Raw genomic sequence first — 13,814 nt, 5'->3', positions numbered from 1 at the left:
GGTTCAAACCAAAACTTTTTACCAGTTTATATTGTTCCTTTCTGTTCCTTTTTTAACCTGTGAAATCAACTGTTTTTTACATTTTGCTCATTCAATTACTTCACCAATCAGTGCGGATAGAGCAGGCAAGCTAGTTGTTTACATGCGTGATGGACATACAAGTGTAGCCTATGGCACAAGATGCGACTGAAATAACACTGGAATATGTTTCTTAGTGACAGAGTGAAGGGCTTTGCATAGGCACTTTGTTGCGTTTTTAGAATGCCTTGAACGTAAAATAACATTATTAACCGGTTCCCATGCTTTTAAAATAATGGTTCTGTTCCGGAACAGTATGGATCACTTTCATTCCTGGTTCCGTTTCTGTTCCTTGAAAAAATATTTTCAGGTTTTTGGTTCTGTTCCCTGAACCGGTTCCAACCCCTGATGGAAACCTTTTGAGGGGTTGTATTACAGCACAGCTACATTTTTCATTGCACTATGCTGTTACATACAGTGGCTTGCGAAAGTATTCACCGCCCTTGGCATTTTTCCTATTTTGTTGCCTTACAACCTGGAATTAAAATGGATTTTTTTGGGGTTTGCCTCATTTGATTTACACAATATGCCTACCACTTTTTCTTGTGAAACAAACAAGAAATAAGACAAAAAAACAGACAACTTGAGCGTGCATAACTATTCACCCCCCCCAAAATCAATACTTTGTAGAGCCACCTTTTGCAGCAATTACAGCTGCAAGTCTCTTGGGGTATGTCTCTATAAACTTGGCACTTCTAGCCACTGGGATTTTTGCCCATTCTTCGAGGCAAAAACTGCTCCAGCTCCTTCAAGTTGGATGAGTTCCGCTGGTGTACAGCAATCTTTATGTCACACCACAGATTCTCAATTGGATTGAGGTCTGGGCTTTGACTAGGCCAATCCAAGACATTTAAATGTTTCCCCTTAAACCACTTGAGTGTTTCTTTAGCATTATTCTTAGGGTCATTGTCCTGCTGGAAGGTGAACCTCCGTCCCAGTCTCAAATTTCTGGAAGACTGAAACAGGTTTCCCTCAAGAATTTCCCTGTATTTAGCGCCATCCATCATTCCTTCAATTCTGACCAGTTTCCAGTCCCTGCTGATGAAAACATCCCTACAGCATGATGCTGCCACCACCATGCTTCACTGTGGGGATGGTGTTCACGGGGTAATGAGAGGTGTTGGGTTTGCGCCAGACATAGCATTTTCCTTGATGGCCAAAAAGCTCTGACCAGAGTACCTTCTTCCATATGTTTGGGGAGTCTCCCACATGCCTTTTGGCGAACACCAAACGTGTTTGATATTTTTTTCTTTAAGCAATGGCTTTTTTCTGGCCACTCTTCCGTAAAGCCCAGCTTTGTGGAGTGTACGGCTTAAAGTGGTCCTATGGACAGATACTCCAATCTCCGCTGTGGAGCTTTGCAGCTCCTTCAGGGTTATCTTTGGTCTGTTGCCTCTGATTAATGCCCTCCTTGCCTGGTCTGTGAGTTTTGGTGGGCGGCCCTCTCTTGGCAGGTTTGTTGTGGTGCCATATTCTTTTCATTTTTTAATAATGGATTTAATGGTGCTCTGTGGGATGTTCAAAGTGTTTGGTATTTTTATATAACCCAACCCTGATCTCTACTTCTCCACAACTTTGTCCCTGACCTGTTTGGAGAGCTCCTTGGTCTTCATGGTGCCGCTTGCTTGGTGGTTCCCCTTGCTTAGTGGTGTTGCAGACTCTGGGGCCTTTCAGAACACGTGTATATATACTGAGATCATGTGACAGATCATGTGACAGGTGGACTTTATTTAACTAATTATGTGACTTCTGAAGGTAATTGGTTTCACCAGATCTTATTTAGGGGCTTCATAGCAAAGGGGGTGAATACATATGCACGCACCACTTTTCCATTATTTATTTTTTTAGAATATTTTGAAACAAGTCATTTTTTTTCATTTCACTTCACCAATTTGGACTATTTTGTGTATGTCCATTACATGTAATCCAAACAAAAATCTATTTCAATTACAGGTTGTAATGCAACATAATAGGAAAAACGCCAAGGGGGATGTATACATTTGCAAGGCACTGTACATACTACATGGACATATGAATTCAATGTCCACCCACAGCCCATTTCACCACCAAAAACACCAACAATTCAACGCTCTTCCTGATTGTTCATATCCACTCTGATTGGTTCTAGAGCTCTCCCTGAGAGCCGACATGTCTAACTGCCCCTCCCCACTGGGCTGCCCGACCCACTTCTCAGGCTCTCCGGGGATGAAGATATACATCGACCCCTTCACTTATGAGGACCCCAACGAGGCTGTCCGTGAGTTCGCCAAGGAGATTGACGTCTCCACCGTCAAGATCGAAGAAGTCATTGGCGCAGGTAAATGTGGATGGATGTGTGCGTTTGTTTGTGCTCTCTCTCTCTCTCTCTCTCTCTCTCTCTCTCTCTCTCTCTCTCTCTCTCTCTCTCTCTCTCTCTTTCTCTCTCTCTCTTTCTTTTTCTCTTTTTCTCTTTGTGTATCTCTCTATCTCTATTTTTCTCTCTCCCCCCCACCTCCCACCCTCTCTCCCTCTCTCCCTTCCTAACACCCTCCCTCTCTCCCTTTCTAACTCCCTTCCTCTCTCTATCTGGGGACATGTCCTCCCTCGATGGGCCAGGCCAGACCTTGTTGACTGTATGGGGACATGCTGATTTGTGTTGATTCATACAGGGACTAAAATAACAGCAGGCTAATGAGACAAGGACTGGAGTAGCCTCTCGTGGTCTGGCTGAGACACACTGCATGATAGGAGTGGTCCTCTGTAGCTCAGCTGGTAGAGCACGGCGCTTGTAACGCCAAGGTAGTGGGTTCGATCCCCGGGACCACCCATACACAAAAATGTATGCACGTATGACTGTAAGTCGCTTTGGATAAAAGCGTCTGCTAAATGGCATATTATTATTATTATTATAGGAAACGAGGAAGGATAGGGGATAGGGGAGGAGATGGAGGAGTGGGATGAGGGGAATGATAGAGGAATGGGGGTTTGCTAATTACAGATTTCCGTTTTTTGTTTATTCGGTGGTGTGAGATCTCCGCGGGATGCCTGGAGAATGATGACTAATCAAGGAATGGAAATAGTAGATATTTACTGTGAATTTGTTGTATTATTCTTTTAGTTTCTACTTATGAATGCCCTTCCCAGATTCTGAGCTACTGTTCAACAAGATAGCCCCAATGTTGATCTCAAATGAGACAATTACATTAGATTATTGAAAACACAAAGGTCTAAATATATTCTGCTTGTTAACTCTGGTCCAACATACATGTTGTGTAGGGTCCCTGGTCATATAGGGTCCCTGGTCCCTCTCGAGCCAGATTATATTGCACTAGCGTGATCGATTCATATTTACTGAAATCTCAAGGTCTAATATTGACTTGATCTCTCTAGACTGTTGATCTAGCGCTATAACCACACACTATACCTCTCTCTCCCCCAGGTGAGTTTGGTGAGGTGTACAAGGGACGCCTGAAGCTGCCAGGCAAGAGGGAGATCTACGTGGCCATCAAGACCCTGAAGGCAGGATACGTGGAGAAGCAGAGGCGGGACTTCCTGTCCGAGGCGTCAATCATGGGACAGTTCGACCACCCCAACATCATCAGACTGGAGGGCGTGGTCACCAAGAGTCGGCCAGTCATGATCGTCACAGAGTTTATGGAGAACGGGGCCCTTGATTCCTTCCTGAGGGTGAGTTATAGAACATGTGTGTATCAAGTGTCTTAGAGTAGGAGAGCTGCTCTAGGATCAGCTGGACCCCCTGTCCCACGTAATCTCATTCAATATGATTTAAAAGGCTAAACTGATCCTAGATCAGCACTCCTAATCTAAAACACTTTATGAATATAAGACAAGGAATATGGATGGTGTTCACTCCGCTATGTCTTATTAATAATTTATAAACACTGCTTACCACCTCTTTTTTATAGTTTATTATAGTAAATGTTATACTGTGGTAATAGTTTATTTAAATATTTTTGCTATTCACATAATATGTATTATACAGTATGTTGATATACACTGAGTATGCAAAACATGAAGAACACCTGCTCTTTCCATGACATAGACTGACCAGGTGAATCCAGGTGAAAGCTATGGTTCCTTATTGATCACTTGTTAAATCCACTTCAATCAGTGTAGATGAAGGGGAGGAGACAGGTTAAAGAAGAATGTTTAAGCCTTGAGACAATTGAGACATGGATTTTGTATGTGTGCCATTCAGAGGGTGAATGGGCAAGACAAAAAATGTAAGTGCCTTTGAACGGGGTATGGTAGTAGATGCCAAGCGCACTGGTTTGTGTCAAGAACTGCAACGCTGCTGAATTTTTGACACTCAACAGTTCCCGTGTGTATCAACAATGGTTCACCACCCAAAGGACAATTTGTGATTGCAATAAACATACAAGGACACCTAACAGCAGTTCATGACCCATGGCAATGTACTGTACATTTCTCAGCCTGCAATAGGGCTTAGGCTTATAGATCACAGTCAGTGTAGATTTGAAAATGTACCGAACGCAATTCCATTCTCTCCTCATCAAAGACTTCCTGAAATAGCCAATTTATGTCCTCGTTTAATTTCTCCATTCATGCCCCAAGCTCTTAATGGACTATCCCCTCGCTCTTTTGTAGCTGGGACGGAACGAGCGAGTGTACAGCTTAATCAATATTCAACCCATATTTTTTTCTCTCCTTCCCTTCTTCATTCCCTCCCTCCCGTCATCTCATGGATTGGTTTTACGCTCTACTTTGTTCTAATGCTGGTTTAAAGGGACCCTTTGAAGTTGGCTTTGCTAGCCGCCACCTCCGTCTTATGTTCCCATCGATCTTACCCTACCCTCTTATTTGTTAGTGTGTGTCAAAGCTCCTCTGAGCATTGGAGATACAGGGAGGAACTAGGAAGGAGTTGGGGGGAGAGAGAGAGAGCTCCTCCATGTGTGAGTGTTACCAACAGTGATGTACGATGTACAATTTTCACTAGAAATATCCTCTAGCAACTCGTTTTGATAGGATCGTGTTTGAATAATCCAATTTAGTAATCAAAATGTATTCTGCCCCCCTCCTTTTGATGTAAAATAGGAGATGATATGCAATACAAGGGCTGTCTGGGACTGTGTCGATAGTGTGATACACTATTAGAAAAAAGGGTTCCAAAAGGGTTCTTCGGCTGTCCCTATAGGAGAAGCCTTTTTGGTTCCAGGTAGAACCCTTTTGGGTTCCATGTAGAAACCTCTGTGGAAATGGTTCTACATTGAACCCAAAAGGGTTCTACCTGGAACCAAAAAGGGTTCTTCAAAGAGTTATCCTATGAGGACAGCCGAAGAACCCTTTTAGGTTCTAGATAGCACCTTTTTTCTAAGAGTGTATCGTAAAAGTAAAAATCAAAAGAGCAAATCACTTTAAGTATAAGGCTTGAAGATTCTGTCACAGACTCCGAAATAACTAGTTTGCTGTGTTGGAGAAGTGGGTCGCACAGAGATAGATAGGCAGCAGGTTAGGCTGTTTGTCACACCCTGTGTGTATGGAACATTGTACGTACTGTAGGTGTGACGGCAGATCTTGTACAAAAGTGTGCCCTTACTTCCTGACTGTGGTGACACGGATGTGGCTGTAGGCTTTTCTAATCTGGGAACGAGATCCCAGAAGACGTGGAAGGAATTTGCAACACAGAACAATGTTGGCTAGGCATGGCCTTTATACAATCTGACACTCACACAAAATCTGTTGCATAGTAAAATGTGCTTGTGTTAGTGTCATGTTGTTGCGGTTTTTAAATCAATTGCATTTCAATCAAATAGAGCTATGCAATCAAATAGAACTGTGTAGGTCTATACATCTCAATGCCTAATACTGTGAAATAGTGTAGAATATTTGTCACGCCCTGGCTCTGGGACTCTGTTATGTTGAGCCAGGGTGGGTTGTTTCTATGTGTTTTGTGTGCTAGGTTGTTTATCTAGTTCATTTGTTTCTATGTTGGCCGGTGTGGTTCTCAATCAGAGGCAACGTAAATCAGCTGTTGCTTGTTGTCTCTGATTGGGAACCATACTTAGGTAGCCTGTTTTTCCACAGTGTTTGTGGGATCTTGTTCCGTGTTTGGTTAGTGTCTATTGCCAAGGACGTCACGTATCGTTTTGTTGTTTTGTTCGTGTGATCATTAAAAATAAAAGTATGTCCGCATTCCACGCTGCGCCTTGGTCCTCTGTGTTCGGCGATCGTGACAGAAGATCCCACCATAACTGGACCAAGCAGCGTGTCTAGGAGCCAACGCCAGAGAGGGCCCTAAAGGATATCAACCTCGACTGGGTCAAGCCACGGGAGGAGGAGAGAGGTTGGACTTTGGAGCAGAGGAGCGAGAGTCTGGCGAGAGCCATGGAGGCCTGGCCCACGGGGAGGAGAGACGCCCAGAAATTTTTTAGGGGGGGGCTCACGCCGTGGACGACGGGGCAGCAGGAGGCCGGGATAGAGTGGTTCAGCGGGTTGGCAAAGGAGGCCGCCAGGTTACGGGAGTCACTGGTCACCAGGGGGAAGGAGAATGTAGAGGCACGGCGAGAGGTACTGGGGTGTGTTGCCAGTCCGGTCCGGCCCGTTCCTGAACCCCGCGTAGGGCCAGTGGTGTGTGTCCCCAGTACGGTCCGGCTTGTTCCTGTCCCTCACACCGAGCCTGTGGTGCGCGTCGCCAGCCCGGTCCAGCATGTTCCTGCCCCTCGCACCAAGCCTGTGGTGCGCGTCGCCAGCCCGGTCCGGCCTGTTCCTGCCCCTCGCACCAAGTGGTGCGCGTCGCCAGCCCAGTCCGGCCTGTTCCTGCTCCCCGCACCAAGCCAGTGGTGCGCTTCGTCAGCCCGGTTCGGCCCGTCCCTGCTCCCCGCACCAAGCCTGTGGTGCGCGTCGTCAGCCCGGTCCGGCCTGTTCCTGCTCCCCGCACCAAGCCAGTGGTGCGCTTCGTCAGCCCGGTTCGGCCCGTCCCTGCTCCCCGCACCAAGCCAATGGTGCGCGTCGTCAGCCCGGTCCGGCCTGTTCCTGCTCCCCGCACCAAGCCTGTGGTGCGCGTCGTCAGTCCGGCACAGCCCGTGCCTGGGTCACCGGTGCCTGGTCAGGTACCGGTTAGCTGCTCCACATCGGAGCCAGAGCGATCCGCTCCACCGATGTCCAGTCCAGATCCAGCCAGCAGGGCCAGACCGGACCAGGGGCGCTATGGGGGGTTTGTTGGAGGGTGGGGGTCAAGCCCGGAGCCGGAACCGCCTCCGAGGAGGAATGCCCACCCGGCCCTCCCCTGTTCGGTTTATGTTTGGCGCGGTCGCAGTGCGACCGCGCCTTTGGGGGGGGGGGGGGGGGTACTGTCACGCCCTGGCTCTGGGACTCTGTTATGTTGAGCCAGGGTGGGTTGTTTCTATGTGTTTTGTGTGCTAGGTTGTTTATCTAGTTCATTTGTTTCTATGTTGGCCGGTGTGGTTCTCAATCAGAGGCAACGCGAATCAGCTGTTGCTTGTTGTCTCTGATTGGGAACCATACTTAGGTAGCCTGTTTTTCCACCGTGTTTGTGGGATCTTGTTCCGTGTTTGGTTAGTGTCTATTGCCAAGGACGTCACGTATCGTTTTGTTGTTTTGTTTGTGTGATCATTAAAAATAAAAGTATGTTCGCATTCCACGCTGCGCCTTGGTCCTCTGTGTTCGACGATCGTGACAATATTGCTTGTTTATTGTCGACATCTCAGCTGAAAGGCCTGCAGATAGGCCTGTAGATGACAATTTTCATTTCATGACACTAACAATCCCTTTTTACCTCTCTCAATCTCTCCTGCAGCAAAACGACGGTCAGTTTACCGTGATCCAGCTGGTGGGCATGATGAGGGGCATCTCAGCGGGCATGAAGTACCTCTCTGAGATGAATTACGTCCATAGAGACCTGGCTGCCCGCAACATCCTGGTCAACAGTAACCTGGTCTGCAAGGTGTCCGACTTCGGACTTTCGCGCTACCTCCAGGACGATACCTCTGACCCCTCTTACACCAGCTCTCTGGTGAGTCCTACTCTCTGAACCCCCCCCCCCCCCCCCAAATTTTTGTTTTGTTTTTTCACCTTTATGTTTTGAAATGGATAGGTTGGTTTATAGCAACACGACTGTCTGAAGACGAGCGACATAGAACAGGAAGGGTTCTGGGATTGGTGTTTATGCAGTGTGTCTCCACTGTGACGTGTCTCCTCCAATGATTACATAATGTCAACAAACAACATACCTGCTTTCGGCGTATTATGATAGAGGAAGCAGTTGATTCATTGGTATGTTTTTAGACACACTTAGTCATGGCCCTTTTGTTGTGAGTGTAGTTGTGTTTGTAGTTGTGTTTGTAGTTGTGCTTGTAGTTGTGTGTGTGTCTAGGACTACTTGAATAAAATAGAGGTAACTGGTATGTCAGAAGAACTACAACACTTCTGTCAGGCCATCTCTCATGCGTTTCCTTTCAGTCTTCCTCGCCACTCATCTCCATCACTCGCTCCCTTACCTCCTCCACCTCTATCTCTTCTCTTTTACTTTCCACAAGCCTTCTCACCTCCTTCTCCCCCCTCTTTCCGCTAGTCATGGACTAGGACTGTCACATCTTCATTAGTGCAGAGACTCTGGGGAAGAACCCCTCTCTCCCCTCTGTCATTGGGATGCGTGGGATGCAGGCAAACCGAAGAGCATCTCAGCCCCTCAAACCGACAGCTAGAGCGCCGTCCCTCCTCACTCCTCAGGATCTGTCCCTGGTCGCCCTGTCCCCTTCCCCCGCTCATCATCCATTATTCCTGGGTCACCATGGAAGGGTTTGGGCCCCTAATTAACACCACAGAGGTACAGATCTGTAATTATTAGACGCTATGGCTAGTGTAGCTAACTGCCTCTCCTCCCCCCTCTGTTTTCGATGTAATTCACAACACACTCACACTCTCGTATCTGAATGCAGTGCAAGGTTATTAGGGCTTGCTGTGTGCGTGTGTGTGCCCTGCGTTGACTTTCATTTGAAACAACTGCTAATTAGTTATTTGTAGTGGTTTATTATTCGGTTACTCCTGACAGTATGGAGGGAATACAGTCTGCCTGGTGCAGTACACCAGGGTCTGTTCTTTAGTGAGGTCAGTTGTTTTAAAGGATGTAGTGAAATGAATCGCTGCTTTGACGAAACGGCCTGAGGGCAACTTTTGGAAAATAATTTATATGCACACACTGTGCATGAGGAAATAAAATATATCTCCACTGTATATGAGTCATTTACGACTAAAAACTCTAAGATGTTCTAAAAATAAAGGTTGTAAGGCATCTAAACATTGGCTATCAAGGTAGTACAAATATAGGAGACTAAATTTAGTTCTTATGTATCTAAACATAGGAGGTAATCTTTGAGAAATCAAGGACAAGACAACAACAATACAAACCCACGTCTTTCTTTTATGTAGAGAGCAGATGCTCCCTCATCAAAATATGATTATATTAGAACTCAACCACACACGTGTGTGTGTGTGTGTGTGTGTGTGTGTGTGTGTGTGTGTGTGTGTGTGTGTGTTTGCGTGTATGTGCGAACATGCGTGCACATGCGTGACTGTGCTTGTGCGTGCTTGAATGTGTCTGAGTCTCAGGTGTGAACGGAAAGTGTCACAGGGTTTGTAGAGGTGACGTGACCTCCTATTGGTTGGTTTGGGAAGTTAATTGGCAACTAGAAAGGCAGACTGACATGGACTCTGTGACCCCTGTGGTTAAGCCCTGCTAAAGGTGTCTTCCTGAACAACAAAGAAATAACAAATACAAGACCACCTTCTGTTGTCAGCTGTCAATCTTGTTGATGCTACAGAGGTTCAGAAGGGGTTAAAGGTTAGAATTGGACTATAGATTATGTTTGGTGCTTTTGATGTTTGTCTGTTTCATGTACAAGACCTCTTGAATATTAGATTACAGTATGAAACCCTTCAGATGCATCATACTGTAAAGGGATTCAAAATATAGATCAATTTTGCCTTTATTATGGACTCCTTTCAAAAAAGGGATGGTGCAATACCACGTTGCTTTCACAGCAACTGTTTGTGTGCTTAACCGTTACTCAACCCAGGTATTCCCATTGAGATAGGCCCTCTATGACACCAGAGCCCTGCCACATAGCACGTACACATAAACAGCTATTTGCACTCCATCCATAAACACACCAGAGTCACACAACAGTCTCTTCAAGCGTTCCCCTTGACCTTACCGTGTCTGAGCACTAGCTGCGTCCTGACTGTCCTGGGGGAACGTTCTGGGAATGTTCTCTATCCACAGTGGAAAAGTTGCGGAGACGTTTGGCAGAGAGTCGGGGTCCTTGGGTCTCTCATGCCTTCCTCTAATTAAGCTATGCATGCTGCCAAGACTCCACACTGCCACGGCAGCGCCTTTCACTCACTGACCTCCCTCCGCCGGTTACGAGGTGAACACCAAGGCAATCACGGAGCGAGGCCAGCGCGGTGGGTGAAGGCTGAGGGAATAAGGAAAATGTTATTCTGCCGACGTCCCGTGAATTACATCGCCATCGACCTCCTCCTCTTGCAAATGAATCACCTCATTCTTCCTGTCCTTCCTTTGTGATGTTTTCCCCCTATTGCGGGGTGCACCAATTACCTGGCCTCCAGAGAGGTGCTGGGGAAGGTGCTGGAGGACATGCTGTTAATTGTGTTAACCCTGGGATTTGAGCTGACACTACAGACATACATTTACCTTCTTTCTCTTCTTCTTTCTACTTCTTTCTACAGCTATATTAGACTACGGAAAGTATTCAGATCCCTTGACAAATTTTGTTACGTTACAGCCTTATTCTAAAATGGATTAAATAGATAAAAATCCTCAGCAATCTACAAACAATACCCCATAATGACAAAGCGAAAACAGGTTTTTAGAAATTGTTATTAAAAATAAAAACCAGAAATACCTTATTTACATAAGTATTCAGACCCTTTGCTATGAGACTCGAAATGGAGCTCAGGTGCATCCTGTTTCCATTGATCATCCTTGAGATGTTTCTACAATTTGATTGGAGTCCACTCGTGGTAAATTCAATTGATTGGACATGATTTGGAAAGGCACACACCTGTCTATATAAGGTCCCACAGTTGACAGTGCATGTCGAGCAAAAACCAAGCCATGAGGTCGAAGGAACTGTCTGTAGAGCTCCGAGACAGGAGCTGTCGAGGCAAAGATCTGGGGGAAGGGTACCAAAAAATGTCTGCAGCATTGAAGGTCCCCAAGAACACAGTGGCCTCCATAATTTTTAAATGGAAGACGTTTGGAACCACCAAGACTCTTCCTAGAGCTGGCTGCCCGGCCAAACTGAGCAATCGGGGGAGAAGGGCCTTGGACAGGGAGGTGACCAAGAACCCGATGGTCACTCTGACAGAGCTCTAGAGTTCCTCTGTGGAGATGGTAGAACCTTCCAGAAGGACAACCATCTCAGCAGCACTCCACCATTTAGGCCTTTATGGTAGAAAAAAACAATAACAAATGTATACACTCACTAACTGTAAGTCGCTCTGGATAAGAGCGTCTGCTAAATGACTAAAATGTAAGTGTAAATGAGTGACCAGACAGAAGCCACTTCTCAGTAAAAGGCACATGACAGCCTGCTTGGAGTTTGCCAAAAGGCACCTAAAGGACACTCAGACCATGAGAAACAAGATTCTCTGGTCTGATGAAACCAAGATTGAACTCTTTGTCCTGAATGCCAAGCGTCATCTGTAGGAAACCTGGCACCATCCCTACGGTGAAGCATAGTGGTGGCAGCATCATGCTGTGGGGATGTTTTTCAGCGGCAGGGACTGGGAGACTAGTCAGGATCGAGGCAAAGATGAACGGAGCATAGTACAGAGAGATCCTTAAGGAAAACCTGCTCCAGAGCGCCCAGGACCTCAGACTGGGGCGAAGGTTCACCTTCCAACAAGACAACAATTCTAAGCACACAGCCAAGACAACGCAGGAGTGGCTTCGTGACAAGTCTCTGATTGTCCTTGAGTGGCCCAGCCAGAGTCCAGACTTGAACCCGATCGAACATCTCTGGAGAGACCTGAAAATAGCTGTGCAGCAACGCTCCGCATCCAACCCGACAGAGCTTGAGAGGATCTGCAGAGAAGAATGGGATAAACTCCCCAAATACAGGTGTGCCAAGCTTGTAGCGTCATACCCAAGAAGACTCGAGGCTGTAATCGCTGCCAAAGGTGCTTCAACAAAGTACTGAGTAATGGGTCTGAATACTTATGTAAATGTGATATTTCCATTTTTAATTTTTAACAAATAAGCAACAATTTCTAAAAACCTGTTTTTGTTTTGTCATTATGGGGTATTGTGTGTAGATTGATGAGGGGGAAAAACATTTAAATCAATTTTAGAATAAGGCTGTAACCTAACAAAATGTGGAAAAAGTCAAGGGGTCTCAATACTTTCTGAAGGCACTGTAATAGTTGTGTGTATTCACTCACTTGTGTGACCTTATGGAGGACAGAATAGATTTGTTGATGCTCAGCGGGCCATGACTTTATCTATCTATCTATCTATCTATCTATCTATCTATCTATCTATCTATCTATCTATCTATCTATCTATCTATCTATCTATCTATCTATCTATCTATCTATCTATCTATCTATCTATCTATCTATCTATCTATCTATCTATCTATCTATCTATCTATCTATCTATCTATCTTCTATCTATCTATCTATTCACTTATGTTTTCATAAAGTATTTTCCCTGAGGGACCCAGAGGCTCTAAGGAAGGACAGGCAGAGTGTTGGCGTAATGAGTGGTGTGTCACACAGTATTTGTGGTGTGTATGTGTGTGTCTGTGTGAGTTTGTGTGTGTGTGTGTGTGTGTGGTTGTGTAAAGAGGCTGAATGCTCAGTGGTTAAAGATGTGAAAGGCTTTCAGTGGTTAATGGTGAGAGGTTGTGTGTGTGGCGTGTCAAGGGAGAAAATATTGGTGATTGGAGAGTGCAATGCCCTGAGGAGAAGAGAGAGTGGGGGGATTTGTGATTCAAGAGTGGTTGTATGTGGTTGTATGTTGGGCACACTGCCTTACGTGTCACACAATGTATGTTGAGACTGAGAGGGTTGTTTGTGTGTGTATGGGTACATCAATGCGTGTAAGGGTGAGTACGTCCATGTAGAGTTCTGCGTAGGACTGATTTCTTCATCCCGCTCCCGCCCGCTCTTGCTGCTTTCCATACCTGGCCCGCCCGCTCCCGCCGACTTCTTGTCCGACTCCCACCCGCTCCCGCAAAAACTGGTCCCGAACCCAACCGCAGTCCCGCAAAAACTGGTCCCGAACCCAACCGCAGTCCCGCAATGTTATTTTAGGTGTATGTGACACCGCTGGCTTTGCAGCCCCAGTCCCAGCAATTTTGCCACCCTAGTCAATATCAAAATGCGCAAAATTGCTTAAGAAATAGGTTAAAATACCTGAGGTTCTCACGTGGCCCATCGGTATTATTGGGCTACACTCTTAGAAAAAAAGGTGCTATCTAGAACCTAAAAGGGTTCTTCGGCTGCCCCGTAGGATAACCCTTTGAAGAACCCTTTATGGTTCCAGGTAGAACCCTTTTGGTTCCAGGTAAAACCCATTTAGGGTCCATGTAGAACCCTTTACACAGAGGGTTCTACATTGAACCCTAAAGGGTTCTACCTGGAACCAAAAAGGATTCTCCTATGGGGACAGTCGAATAACCATTTTTTCTGTATATCAGCCAATAGGGTAGATGTAGTTTGAAAGAGAG

The 13,814-nt window shown here is 46.0% G+C and overlaps 1 pseudogene across 1 annotated transcript in view; it reads left to right on the top strand.

Moving 5' to 3' along the window:
• The window catches only part of LOC311147255 (ephrin type-B receptor 1-like), a 308,651-nt pseudogene that overhangs the window by 262,976 nt on the left and 31,861 nt on the right, over positions 1 to 13,814 (top strand). Inside the window, exons 10-12 of the transcript in view lie at positions 2,207 to 2,395; positions 3,497 to 3,744; positions 7,856 to 8,071. The product of the transcript in view is annotated as an ephrin type-B receptor 1-like (transcript). The remainder of the gene's footprint in view (positions 1 to 2,206; positions 2,396 to 3,496; positions 3,745 to 7,855; positions 8,072 to 13,814) is intronic.

The sequence above is a fragment of the Coregonus lavaretus genome (assembly GCF_964263955.1).
Source record: "Coregonus lavaretus genome assembly, chromosome: 19".
Classification (NCBI taxonomy): domain Eukaryota; kingdom Metazoa; phylum Chordata; class Actinopteri; order Salmoniformes; family Salmonidae; genus Coregonus; species Coregonus lavaretus.
This window is presented reverse-complemented; position numbering and strand designations above follow the sequence as displayed.